This window comes from Nannospalax galili, unplaced genomic scaffold, assembly GCF_000622305.1.
Source record: "Nannospalax galili isolate Female #2095 unplaced genomic scaffold, S.galili_v1.0 scaffold443, whole genome shotgun sequence".
Lineage (NCBI taxonomy): Eukaryota > Metazoa > Chordata > Mammalia > Rodentia > Spalacidae > Nannospalax > Nannospalax galili.
The window spans coordinates 4,156,572-4,169,686 of NW_008352479.1; the positions used below are offsets into that span (position 1 = coordinate 4,156,572).

A 13,115-nucleotide genomic window follows, 5' to 3' on the forward strand; every position below is an offset into this window, starting at 1 on the left:
TGATGTATATATTCCTAAGATATCATTTCATTTCCACATTTTTTTTTCAAATGTATTAGTATCTGCATTATGTGCATTTAATAATTTTAAAATCAGACCCATACTTATAATGCAGTTTGTCCTTGATTTTGCTTTGGTTAGCCTTTAAAATTATTTTTTAGTTTTGTTTTTAATCAGACTTGCCTTTTTATTAAACTTAACATCTTTAGGGTCTAATGATCAAACTAACTTTTGTTTCTCTTTCATCAGCTTATTTTTTTCTTTATTGAATCCCTTCAACTTTTTAAATATTTTTTGAGATAACAGTGATTTCAGTTGGTCTTGTCTTCCAAATGCACTTAAGCACACAGTCGCTCTTTGATCCCTCCTGCAGATTTGAGCTAAGTGCTCTCGTTCACTGGTCTCTAATTTGACCTTTGATTTTCTTCCATAAATTACTCTTGGGTTAGAGAGCTCAAGAGCCCTGGAATATTTCCCTTTTCAAGTAAGTTTTATTGAGATGTTATTTTTGGTCTAATATTAGTGAGATATTTGAAGTGCTCCATGAAAATTCAGCCATCAATGTTTTGTGTGAGTTGAGAACTAAGTTTAAACATGAAAACCATCCAGTTCAATGCCTATGCAATTAAAACACCTCTGTCCTCTTCTAGCTTTCTGTGTGCTTGATCCAGCATTTCTGAGAGAGAAACATTGAAGTTCCCCCCTCTGATCCTGGGTTTCCCAGGGGCCTCCTTGTGTTTCTAAATCTGATTCTTGAAGCAGGGTTCTTGTATCTTCAACCCACATAAAAACTCACTTGTGGGACTAGAGAGATAACTCAGCACTGGCTGCTCTTGCAGAGGAACAGGGTTCAGTTCCCAGCACCCACATCGCAGCTCACAACCACCTGTACTTCCAGTTCCAGGGGATCTGATGCCCTCTTCTGGCCTCTGGGGGCGCATTGCACATATGGGTATACTTATATGCAAAACATCATACACATAAGAAATACAAACAAATCTTTTTTTTTTAGAAGTTTGCTTGCTTTTGGCCTTAAATTCTTCTATTTCAGTCTCATTAACACTGCTTTTTTTTTTTTGCTTTCTTACTAATAGCACACTGTATGTACCATATCAGAGCATTTTAAGTCTTTTCACAGCAGAATGTAGCTGGTTCTATACATTTTCCAGCTAAACTCGTCTTTTAATAGAAAAACTTAAGCCATTTGTATTATATTTGTTGGCATAGTTGAACTTACCCTGTCATTTACTTTCTTTTTTAATTTCTATTTTAATTTTTTTAATTTCTTCATTTTTATTTTATGTGTTTGAGTGTTTTACCTGCATGTGTGTCACACATTACATATGTGTAATGCCCAAGGAAGTCAGAAGAGGATTTCAGACCCTCTTAGAACTGGAGTTAATAAATGATCGTTAGCCATGATGTGGGTCCTGAGAACCAAACCTGGGTCCTCCTAACTGCTGAGCCATCTCTTCAGCCCCAACCTGTCGTTTATTTGCATTCTCTACTTAACATGCTTCTCAGTGTTCATCTCCTTGCCTCACTTTACTGTATTGCTGTACTCAAAAGTGCTTGCTGGTTTGTTTGTGTGGTAAGGGGAGGAGATTCAGAAATTCTGCATCCTACTGCTCCATTTTGTCACTCAAAGCAGAGCATTTAACCCTTGCCATCAGTAGGAAAATATCATTTTATCTGGAATTTGGAATTTGCCCTCCCCTCAAGACAAAATCCTGAGTACATTTTTACTTGTTTTTAATTTCTGAGGACTCTTTCGTTCTCTCTGATTGCTCTTTTCACAATTGTCTGTTTGTTTTTACCAGCACAATATATCTCTGAAGATTTTGTTCCTTTCTTCAGGAGAGGAAGAAAACATACGTGCTTGGTCTGCCATCTTGAACCAGAAGTCTGCGTGAGGGTTCAGAATGCTGCAAACATAGAGCTTTTATAGTGAGGAAAACAGATGTTAAAGCATCTCTACTGTAAACAGTTCCATAAGAGATGCAGGTTTTCCTATAAGCATGAGGCAGACACACAGGCCGGAAGGATGCGGGTGTGTTGGGCTCTAAGAGGATGGAGCAAAGGCTGGGTGTGGGGCTGTGTTTGTACTAGCGGCTGCAGTCCCACATATATAGCTGCTTCTATGCACATGGAACTATTAGCAAATGAAATTAAATACTTCAGTTGCCTAGTAACTAATCCAGTCTAAGAAAGAAGCAAAAATAGAACACATAAATTTAGAACTTTTAGGCCATGTGCCAAGCAAAATATTCTTGCTTGTATTCTTTTGATTATCTGTGATTTGAATGAAAGAAAGTGTATTTTAGTGTCAAAGAGTGAGAATGTGTTGACATTTCTTGGTAAAAACAAATTCCTCTTGCGAGCTGAACATGCGTGAGAGCCAGATACAATCTGGCTTCCAGGGGCCAATGCCACACTGGCCCCCAAATGCCCAAATGGAAGAATTTGACTACCCTGGAATTTATATTTCTGACTTAATTAAAAAGCCAAAGGGCATTGTGCGATTCCAGCCCCATTGCACTATGGGAATAAAAGTAGAAATCATATGTTTTACCCAGTTTCATATAAAATAAATGTAACATTTGCCTTCCACATAGCTTCCAACAAGACACAAAAAAACTAGGAAAGAATTTAAGACTTTGTGTAATAAAGGAAGCCATTGCTGGGGTCACAAGATACCGGGGTTTACAGAAATACCACAATAAATAAACCAACATTGCCAGGCGTGGTGGCACACACCTTTAATCCCAGCACTTGGGAGGCAGAGGCAGGCGGATCCTTGTGAGTTCAAGGCCAGCCTGGTCTACATAGTGAGTTCAGGTCAGCTGGGACTACAGGGAGACCCTGTCTCAAAAAGACAAGTAAAAAAATAAACCAACATTATATCTGATTTGACTTTTGCCTCCCTGGGGGCAGGGGGAACGTGTTTGTAGGTAACATTTTTCATAATAGAAAGAAAAAAGGGAAATGCATTTATTCCCCTAAATAAAAATAAGTTTAGTGTAATGAATCCTTGCACACTCTGAGTTTAATTCCACCCCCCACCACCACCATTTGGGAGTTACTATATCTTTTAATATTTCAGCCTATATTTCCTGACACATAAGAAAGTACAGTTCAGAAAGTCTCACCGCATTGTGATGCTGGATTGGGTGTGTGGCTGCAGCCTCACTGTCTATCTTCAACTTTCCCTGCACCCCAGTGATGCCTTTTACAGAACCCCGGCAGCAGCATACACTACTTGCTCAGCACTTCTCCCCTTTTCTGACATTGCTCTGGTGCTGAGGATGGAACCCAGAGGCTCCAGCATGATAGGCCAGCACTTGACCACTGAGTCACACCCCACCCTTTACATTTTTTATAAGAACTGAGAAGGTGCCTCACCTTGGACTCCTGCTATTTCCTTATGATTACATGAAAAACAAATTTTCTTTTTTAACATTTTTTTAGATTTATTTATTTTAACTTTATGTGTATTGTGAGTGTGTGCATGTATGTTTGTGCACCAAGTGTATGTCTAGTGTCCATGGAAGCCAGAAGAGGGTGTTGGGTCACCTGGAACTGGAGTTACAGGCAGTTATGAACTGCCATGTGGGTTTAGGAAACCAAACCCAGATCCTCTGCAAGAGCAGCAAGTGCTCTTAGCCACTGAGCCATCTCTCCATCCCTGGAAAGTTCATTTTCAACCATGTATTGCTACATTCTCTGGCATGATCTACGCCCTTAAGAGGATCAAGTACAGAATGTTTAGGGAAACTGAGTTCTGTTGTTGCACAGTGATGCTGGGGTAGGTGTGGCTTTTGGTTGGGAGTGCCCGGCCACCCTGGTAGCCCAGGACTCTGCGTACTGGTCTCAGCTCTCTGGTGTGTTACCTGCCAGCACGACATAGACATTCCCTGACAAGCATGCAGGGACTTGCTTGTTCCAACATAGGAAAGCAGTCACCTAAGTGTGAATCTAGGTTTTTTCCACTCCCTTGTAGAGATGTAAAGAGCTGGTTAAAAAAAAAAAAAAAAAAAAAAAAAAAGAAGCAGCCACTAACCTGTGCAAATGACAGAGACCATCTAAATATCCTCCTGTCCATAAAAGTTCATTAGTTTTCAACTTGATAAGAACTTTAACTGGCAAGGCAAGAAAATTAGTAAATGACATTTGAAAGGGAAGCCCAGGGAAGGGGGATGCAACTCAGCAGTAGAGAGCTTGCCTAGTGTGCTTAGTTCAATCCCTAGCACCAGGAGGATAAAAAGGGAGAGAGCACAAGAACTTCATGTTCAGGTCAGTGAAATAGTTTTAAAGCTGGGTGCACCCCTCCCCCCCGAATCTGGATTTTCAGTGATGGGTTAGGTTAGGAAAAGTTTTGTGAGATATGAACTCCCTTGTCCTTGGAACTGGAGTGTTTTGCATCTGAGTCATGAGAATCTTCTCTGGCCCAGGGTCACCCTCATCCACAGACACAGGCATATGTTTGGGGTAAGTTCTAGACAGTTTCAGTCAAGCAGGGCCTCTATCCTCTTAGCACCACAAGCTTTGCTTAGCATCCAAGTTCATTCCTTCCTATAGTGTCTTCCTTCTCCTGCCCCTCCCAGGTTTCTGCAATAACTTCCAGTCTTAAAAGTTCTGAATGGAAACATCATAGCACAGGTCAATAGGTGGTGATGCCAGGTTCTTATAAGTGCAACAAAGATTTACAACAAAAACCTCTTACCTTTGACACAATTCTTAGTGTAGACTCTCGCCTGCTCTCTATGAGCTTCCGCCCCCCCTCCCCTTTTTGTGCAAATACCAAGGGTAGAGTGGGCAGCTCTGAGAAACAAAGATGTATCTTCCTGATTTCATTCATTCATTGATTCAGACAGTCAGCAGACTAACTCAGCATCAGCTACATTCCAGGCACTGTGCTTGATACTAGAGCTTTGGAGATGAACTGGTCAGAGGCACTCCCATCCTCAGGAGCTTCTGTTCCAGTGGGGAGGCATATGATGTACTTACTGTAGAAACACAGGAGATGGACGTAACCACTGTGATAAGAATCAAATGGTCCAGCATGAAAGCCTGTGGGAAGCGACAGGCCCCCTGCAATCTGTGGTTTCTGCTGGATTCCCTGCCAGTGGGGTTTGAGCTTGTGCGTCTCTGCACAGACTCCTTGTCTGTTCCCTCTTTTCTCTTGGGCTGGATGCAAGGTGAGTTTCCAGAGAGCAGCCAGCAGAGCTCTTTATGGAGCTCTTTATGGTCAGTCTGAGGAGGCACTAAGCTATCTGACAGTGCTTGACACCAAAGTGGGGTGGCCATCTCAGGCTGAACCTAATCTGAAGGGGGTCCATTTCCAGAGAAAAAGGGACTTTGGTTTGTTCAAGGAGAAGCTAATAGAGCATTGTTGTTTAACCTAATTCTTTTTTTTAAGGTTTATTTTCATTATTTTTAACTATATATGTGTATGTGTATCTGTGTGTATGTATGTGTACACGAGTTCAGGTACTCACATAGAGACCAGAAGAGAGCATCAGATCCCCTGGAGCCAGAGTTACAGGTGGTTGTGACCTGCCCAACATAGCAGAACAGTTCGGGTTCTTTACAGCTAAGCCATCTCTCCAGCCCCTGTTTAACCCAATTCTTGCATCGAAAAAAAATTAAATTAAATTAAATTTAAAAAAAAACAAAACAGGACAACGGTACAACACATTTAGAATAGCTATCACTTTCTAGACATTATGTAACTGCTTATGCAGTTAACCCAGTCTCCTTAGTAACTCTTAGAAAGGCCTTACCACTCTGGTCCCATCAGCCCCCAATCCAAGCCATAGGCAAGACTCTCTTTCTCTGTCAAAACCAGAAGGGAAAGAACCAGAGTCATTGCCTCAAACAGTAAAAGTGTTACTTTTTCACATGATAGCTAATACTCATTGTCAACATGACTGAATTTGGAATCACACAGGAGGCACACCTCTGGGTATGTCCATGAAGGAGTTTCCAGAGAGGTTTAATAGAGGAAGGAAAATCCACCCTGAATGTGGCCGGCACCATCCCACAGACTGGGGTCCTGAATTGAAAGGGAAAAAGAGAAAGCACACTGAGCTGTGACGAGCCACCCCAAGCCCCTGCTGCCATGCCTTCCCCATCATGATGGACGGACCACCCAAACCATGAGCCAAAATAAACTTTCTTTCCTTAAGTTGTTTTTGTCAGGTATTTTATCATCTCTGTCAAAGCTGATTTTTTTAACATCGACCTGGGATAGTTGCATTATGAATTTAGCTGTGAGCAATTTTTATATCCTATGTCTCCAAAGTAGATAATTTTGGATTAAAATTTGGCCTATGGCTCTCACTTAGGGATTGGAGAGGAAGGCAGGCCCATGCCCCTGGTGGGACACAGCTGCTGTATCTAGCAAGGTCCCCAGACACAACTTTCCTGGGCTCACTCACCTCCCTGAGAGGCCAGGCTGCTCCATCAGCCTGAGGTGAACCCCACCAGCCCCTCCCATACAAAGTTCAAGATTCCCTGTGACCTTTACTCTGGCTCAGGGAGTCCACTTCAGGAGAGCACTGGACATTGATTCCCACACTTCCCAGGAAGGGGACACAAAGACCTTTCTTCTTCCCTTTCCTCTGTGCTCTCCTGATTCAAAACCCTGGAACTGCAAAATCCAGAGATTACAAAGAGAAGTTCCTTCTTATTTCCAGCCAAAGTGGACCTGAAGAGTCTAGTTCACAGAACCTCACCAAAGGCAACAATGCAAGACCAGAAGGTCAAACTTCCCACCTCCGGGGCCTCATACACTTCAAAGTTTGGAAATAGAAAGTTCAAGGTCCGTGGATGGCACATAGATTTTTATCATGGTAAAACACAAGAAATTCTTCTACCTACACCCACACTGCACTGGTTTGTGACCTTACAAGGTTCCTAAGCCAAAGGAAAGTAGAGAAGGAAAAAGGGAAGGAAAGAGGGAAGCAGGCAAAGCCAGAGTGGCCCTGTCTCTTGTGCTTTTCACAGCTCTCCTCCACTATCCTGTAGCTCTGCCACCAATCCTCCCAAATCCCTATTCCAGACTTGACCAGAAAGTGAGGCACACTTATAGGGTTCCTTACCCCCACGAGTAGCGAGTAGCATTCTCATCTAGAGAGAGACAGACCAAAAGAACAAAAAAAATCAATACATAAAAGACTCATTCCTGTGGGAGAAGACCCCAATCTGTTTTTAGACATGAAAGTAATCTGAAAACAAAAAGTGAAAACTCGAGGTTCTAAAGAAAATGAGCCACGGTGTGGGCACCACAGACAGACACTATAGCCCTTGACAGTCACCACTGAGCAAGGAGAATCATAGTCCCTTGGTTGTCACACATGTCCCTTAACATGGCATCAGTCCTCTGTGGGACGCATCCGACGATCCCCTCTTGACTTCTGCCCAGCACACAACCCACGTGGCTACAGTTAGCTGGCTATAACATGGCCCCCTGGGAAGCACCACCCATCATACAATATTAAAAGCAGTATGTTGAGATTCATTGTTTCACATTTTTAATCTCAGACACCGGTGCAGAATTGCAAGATGTTTATTATAATTTTCCAGACACCACCGAAAGCTTTACTCATGAAGGAAAAATTAAATGCTAAGGCTGTGTGGATAATAGAGGAGGGTGAGCTGAGGAAGTTTGCGAAGGATTGGGGGTGGGGGTGTCATTTCCTTTAGGAAAGAAAAATATGGGCCGAGCCATAAACATAGCTCCAGTCTTAGGCTGGCAATTCTTACACTTAATATGTTTTGTCAGGCAAGTCCTCGATACAGATTAAAATGAAATGCCAAGTAATTTCCACCTCTCAGCCGCCAGTGTCTGGGAACAATGGGGAGTGTTTTGATGAATGTCAGTTAATGGCACTTACACTCTTGAATTGAGCCCTGGCAGCCAAGACTGAGGGACGGGGGAGGGGGATGAGGATGCAGAGACAGGGGCCGGCCGGAAGATTGTTCCAGGATCCCTAATAACCCAGATTCAAAGTGGACCAGAAACAAAATCAGGATGCCAAGATGGGTGACCCTTCACAGATAATTAGGCCCAAAGCATAAAATGCAATTTCCAAGGACCAGGTCCCCTGGAGGAGGTGCCTGTGCACTTGGGGCCTCTGCCAGGCAGATCTAATCTCAGTGTCACGGGAAGGGCGGCCCATTGCTACTTCTCAGCCCTTAATGCAGATCTTTGCAGGCCTCTCTCAACAGTTAAACTTTTGACTCAGTCCCCTCCCTACTCTGTTCCATCCTGACACAAACCAGACCTGGAAGCCACAGGCTGAGCCTTGTTTCCTCCCCCACCCCCACCAATCCTAATACCACAGCATTGCCTTTGCGATTTTTGCATTCAAAACTCTCAGACAAGGATAATCCTGAGGAGCCTGATAAAAACCGAAGCTGCCTGAGGATTTAAATCCTCGCCCTGCCTCTGACTGGCAGGTGTGATGCACTCATTTCTCAGGTCCTGCTCTTCAGCTTGACTAGGACTTAGCATTCGATTATTCTCTCAGTGTTCAGAAAAGGAGCTGTCACTGGAAGTTGCTGACTAATTTTCTGGTTGCATAGGAAATATTTAACACTTAGGTCCAGTACTCTTCGTAAATAAAACCTGGTAGGGTACCTTGGCGTTCCCTCACTGTGGCAGCAAGTGTCCTACTAACTTTGATGTTTACTTCTTTTTTGTTGGTTTGTTCTTTGAATAACTGTTTACTAATTCTGCAGTATCAAGCCCAGCTTTCTTAGACATTGAATCGGAAAGGATACTCACAGGAACTCCTTGGCCAGGTGGAAAATTCTCTTTCTGTAACCAAAACTGAAGTTCTGAAGGGAAGGAGAATTAAAGTGAGGCAAACCACGCTCTGCTTTTCTCACTTGTGCCCTGTGATGGTTCTTCCTCTTCTGTGTCAGCTGGTGTAATCTGCACAGCAGCCCTTTGAGGGAAGCACTGTCCCCATTCTACCCACAAGTAGACTCTGCTCACTGGCTCAGGCACACGGCTAGGGATAACAGAGCAGGGAGTCAAGCTTATGCTTCAGCCTGACCCAGAGCCCCAGTTCTCTCGCTAAAGTTTGTTTTTCAGAAACGTTCCAACTGTAAGCCAGGCATGGGCGGCATAGACCTATTATCCCAGCACTTGAAAGGCAGAGGCAGGAGGATCATGAGTTTGAGGTCAGCCTGTGCTCCGTTTTAGAAGTAGAGTGCCTTCTGAAAATGAGGGGGGTTTCTAGGGAGATAGGAGACACCTCAGTTGGTAAAGTGCTCTCTCTGCAAGCACAAGCACCTAAGTTTGATCCCCAAAACCCACATAAAAAAAGCCAGGTGTGGTAGCACTTGGGGAGGTAGAGACAAGAGACGCCTAGGGCTCACTGACCAGCCAGCCTAGCCTAATGGGCAAGCCAGTAAGAGACCCTGTCTCAAAAAACAAAGAGGATGGCTCCTAAGGAGTGACACCCAAGGATGTACACTGCACACACATGTGTACCCATGCATTAAAAAAGAAAGAAGAAGTGTTGTATGAAAGGAGAGAAGGTTAGCACTCCCCTTGACAAGGATGGAAGAGGCCCTTGGGCCTAACAACACGCATACGGTTAAGGCATTGCCACCTACTTTGTGGCATCTAACCACTGTTTTTTAAAAAAAAAAAAAAGAAAGAAAAAAAAAGAAAGAAAGAAGAAAAGAAAGTTTCTAACTATAATTTAGGAACTGACCTTTCTTGTGAAAAAAATGAAAAATAAAAGTAAATCACTACTAACTGGGGAAGTAAGTGCTTCTTATACCTGTACATCGATACTGGTTTTTAATTTTTTTTTTTTTTTTTTTTTTTGGTCTTTTTGAGACAGGGTCTTTCTGTAGCCCCAGCTGTCCTGGAACTCACTATGTAGACCAGGCTGGCCTTGAACTCACAGAGATCCACCTGCCTCTGCCTCCCAAGTGCTGGGATTAAAGACGTGTGCCACCACACCCAGCTTTTTTTTTTTTTAACTTTGCACACTCAGATCAATAAGTCATCTCAAAACAGAAGATGATTTCCAAGAGCTGAGTCCACAGTTGAGGGCTGCTTTGTACATTTAAAACTAAAGCTTATGAAGTGAGGTGCTTCTAAGCAGGAATATGGGGATTGGAGTGGATCAGCAGAGAGAGGTTTGCAAAGGAGAGCAGCAGCCTGCCAGCCTGTGAGGAGAGGAAGCAGAGGCTTCCTGAGGAAGCCTGGCCATGGGAGCACAAGTCACAGCCAGGGACTCCCAGAGCTGCTCCCACCATCCCCCATTGTGATCAGAAGTGCACTGCCATTGCCATCTCATCTGGAGGTTACAAACCAACTGTCTCACTCTTCCTATCACTGGGAGCACGCATAAGGGAGGAGTGTCTCCATCTCCTCACCCCTAAATTGGGGCCGGTGATGCTTTCTCCACAGGTGATAACAAGGTTAGGAGCAGAGGTGTATGGAACATCTGCTACAGTGGGGCTTGCTAGTATTTTCTGGAATTTCCCAGTCCTGCCAGGTGTTTCTGTCCCTCCTCAGCAGCCCTGAACTAGGTCACTTCTGATTTTTTAAGGCTGAGTCTCTGGAGGGAGCAGCAAGGTGCTGAGGAGGTGAGCACAGGCAGCTGGGTCGGGTCAGAGAGCTCTGGGGCACTGCCTCAGATTCCTGGGTTAGGTCAGAGAGCAGAGCTCTGGGGTGCTGCCTCAAAATCCTTCTTCTTGGACCTTCTCAGGGTCAGAAGGATTCTTCAGTTTCAAGATCAAAGTCACATCTCTGGCAAGACCTCAAAACAGGTTGAGCAGGTCTGTCAGCCAATTCACTTCCAAAAGAACTTTACCACAGGCCTGCAGTCCCTGGAGAAGCAGGAGGATTCAGGAGCCCTGCTTTGCCTAGGCCTCTCTCCTGAGGGGGAAGAAAGCTGTCTCTCTCAGGGCATGGCTTCCAAGGCACAGGAGTAAAGGGAGACCCCCTCTTTAGGAACCTCCACAGAGGTAGAGCCAGATCCTTGACTTCATGGCAGAAAAGAATTTCAGGCCAAGTCAGGGTGTGCTGGATAGTTTTAGTGTCAACTTGACACACCTGGGTTGAGGGAGCCTCAATTGGGGAATTGCCTCTGATGAACTGGGAGATGTAAGCTAAATAAACCCTTTCCTCCCCAAGTTGGTAGTGGTCAGAGTATTTTGTCACAGCAATGAAGAACAAACTAGGACATAGGGTGAAGCCAAGTCAAAGAATTTATTAAGACAGGGAATAGCCTGTGTAAAAGGGAGTATTCAGGGAAAGAGAGAGAGAGACATTGGTAAGAAAAGGACACTAGTATACATGCAAGCTGTGGGTGCAGAGGGGCAGTCCTCCCAAGGGTCTTAACAGAGGCTGTGGTCATGATTCTGTGGCTTTTGAAGTTACACAATCTCCTTTTCTAAGGTGCTTCTTTTAGGTTTAGGGGTGAGAGAGGGGTGCCCATACTTAGCTGTATTAGATTACAAACATTCTGGCCCTAAGTGAGCATAGTTGGTTGTTCTAAATGTCCCTGTTTAAGGTATCTTTAGGAAAATGTGTACTACCTCTGTAGACAATTCTGATTTTGTAAGTTGTACTGAAATTTCTTGACTATCAGCCAGCAAAAAAGGAGAACCAGGGGGCTAGGATGACAGCCAAGTTGTTAAAGTGCTTCATTTGCAAACATAAGGACCTGAGTTCACTCATCAGAATTCACGTTAAAAAATGCTGTGTGTGGTGGTGGTGGGTACTTGAGTGAGGAAGGCTCTGGGGAGGCAGAGGCTGGCAGATCTCTGTGCTCTCTGGCCAGCCAGCCTAGCGGAATCAGTGAGTTTCAGGCCAGTGAGAGACCATGTTTAATAAAGCAAGAGGGAGGAGTTGGAGAAATAGCTCAGCAGTTAAGAAGAGTATATACTACTCTTGCAGAGGACCTGAGTTTGGCACTCATCAGCACTCACATCGGGTGGCTCACACCTGCCTATCACTCCAGGTCAAGGGCATCTGATACCCTCTTCTGGCTTCATGGGCACCCAAATACATGTAGCATACAGATAAACACATGCACAAAAATAAAAACAAAGCGGAAGGCACCTGAAAGATAACAACTGAGTTGTCCTCTGGCATCCACACGTACACACACACACACACACACACACACACACACGAAAGGCAAACTAGATCCCAGGGCAGGGTGAAGGCCTTCTTTCTCTTCCAGTGACCCCTTAATTTTTCCCAGCCTTCTCTCCTACCTCAGAAGGAGTGGAATAACTCTGGATTTACTGTGTTAACTCTGGAGTTGAAAGGGGCTTGGAGAAATTGCTTGTTTGGTTGGCTGAAGTCGGACTCCAAAATTGGTTTGTGTGTTTCCAAAATGTGTTGGCATAATGTATTTGGAAGGCTCAGGAAAGTCATGGAGTAGATTTATCACATACCCTGCACGCACACTTCCTCAGCCAGTCCCCACAGTGGGCCTGGAGAACACCCCTTACTGAAGCTCTGAGTAACATGTGACTGAGGACAGCACAGATCCTGGAGAAGAACTGGGCATCCAGTGAGGGGAGCTGATGTTCAGAGATTCCCTAATCTCAGCAGGGATGGTAGAGTTGACACGACACTTGTGAAGGTTTTTCCCTTTCACCTCCCTTCTCCCCAGCTTCCCTTGGAAGTTTCTCCTTCTGAGCCCTCAGCTCTGCACCTTGGGACAAAGGAATGCCGTTGGCTGGGCCATGCACTTAGTGTCTACAGAGTGTGGCACCGTTTTTCTTTATTTTCAAGTAATGTGTGATAGGTCTGGGGTCTGAGAAGGTCTGTGTCATAAACACCAAAGTTCAAGAGTGCTCTGGTCCTAAATCAGGAAAGTATTCATCTTCTTTCTGCCTGTGTTTGAGAGACCCATGAACGTGTGTTACTGAAAGCATTGTGTTAGACAGGAGCTGAGACGCACTTAGGGAACTGTGATGGTATTAGCTGTTCCCCGTCTCTGTCAAAGAACACACCAGTGCAGGGGAGAGCCCTACATGAAGTACCCTGGCTGGTAGAGCTCCCTCACCCACTACCACCCACCCTAACCCTCAGCTTTGCAGCCCCATATCAAGCCAGCAGGTCAGCG

At 44.5% G+C, this 13,115-nt stretch overlaps 1 non-coding gene across 1 annotated transcript; it reads left to right on the plus strand.

Annotated features, from left to right (window-relative positions):
- Window positions 1-9,530: 9,530 nt before the first annotated feature.
- LOC115067060 lies at window positions 9,531-9,656 on the plus strand. Its single transcript, XR_003846497.1, has one exon. It is a non-coding gene; the product is annotated as a U6atac minor spliceosomal RNA (small nuclear RNA).
- Window positions 9,657-13,115: the final 3,459 nt, after the last annotated feature.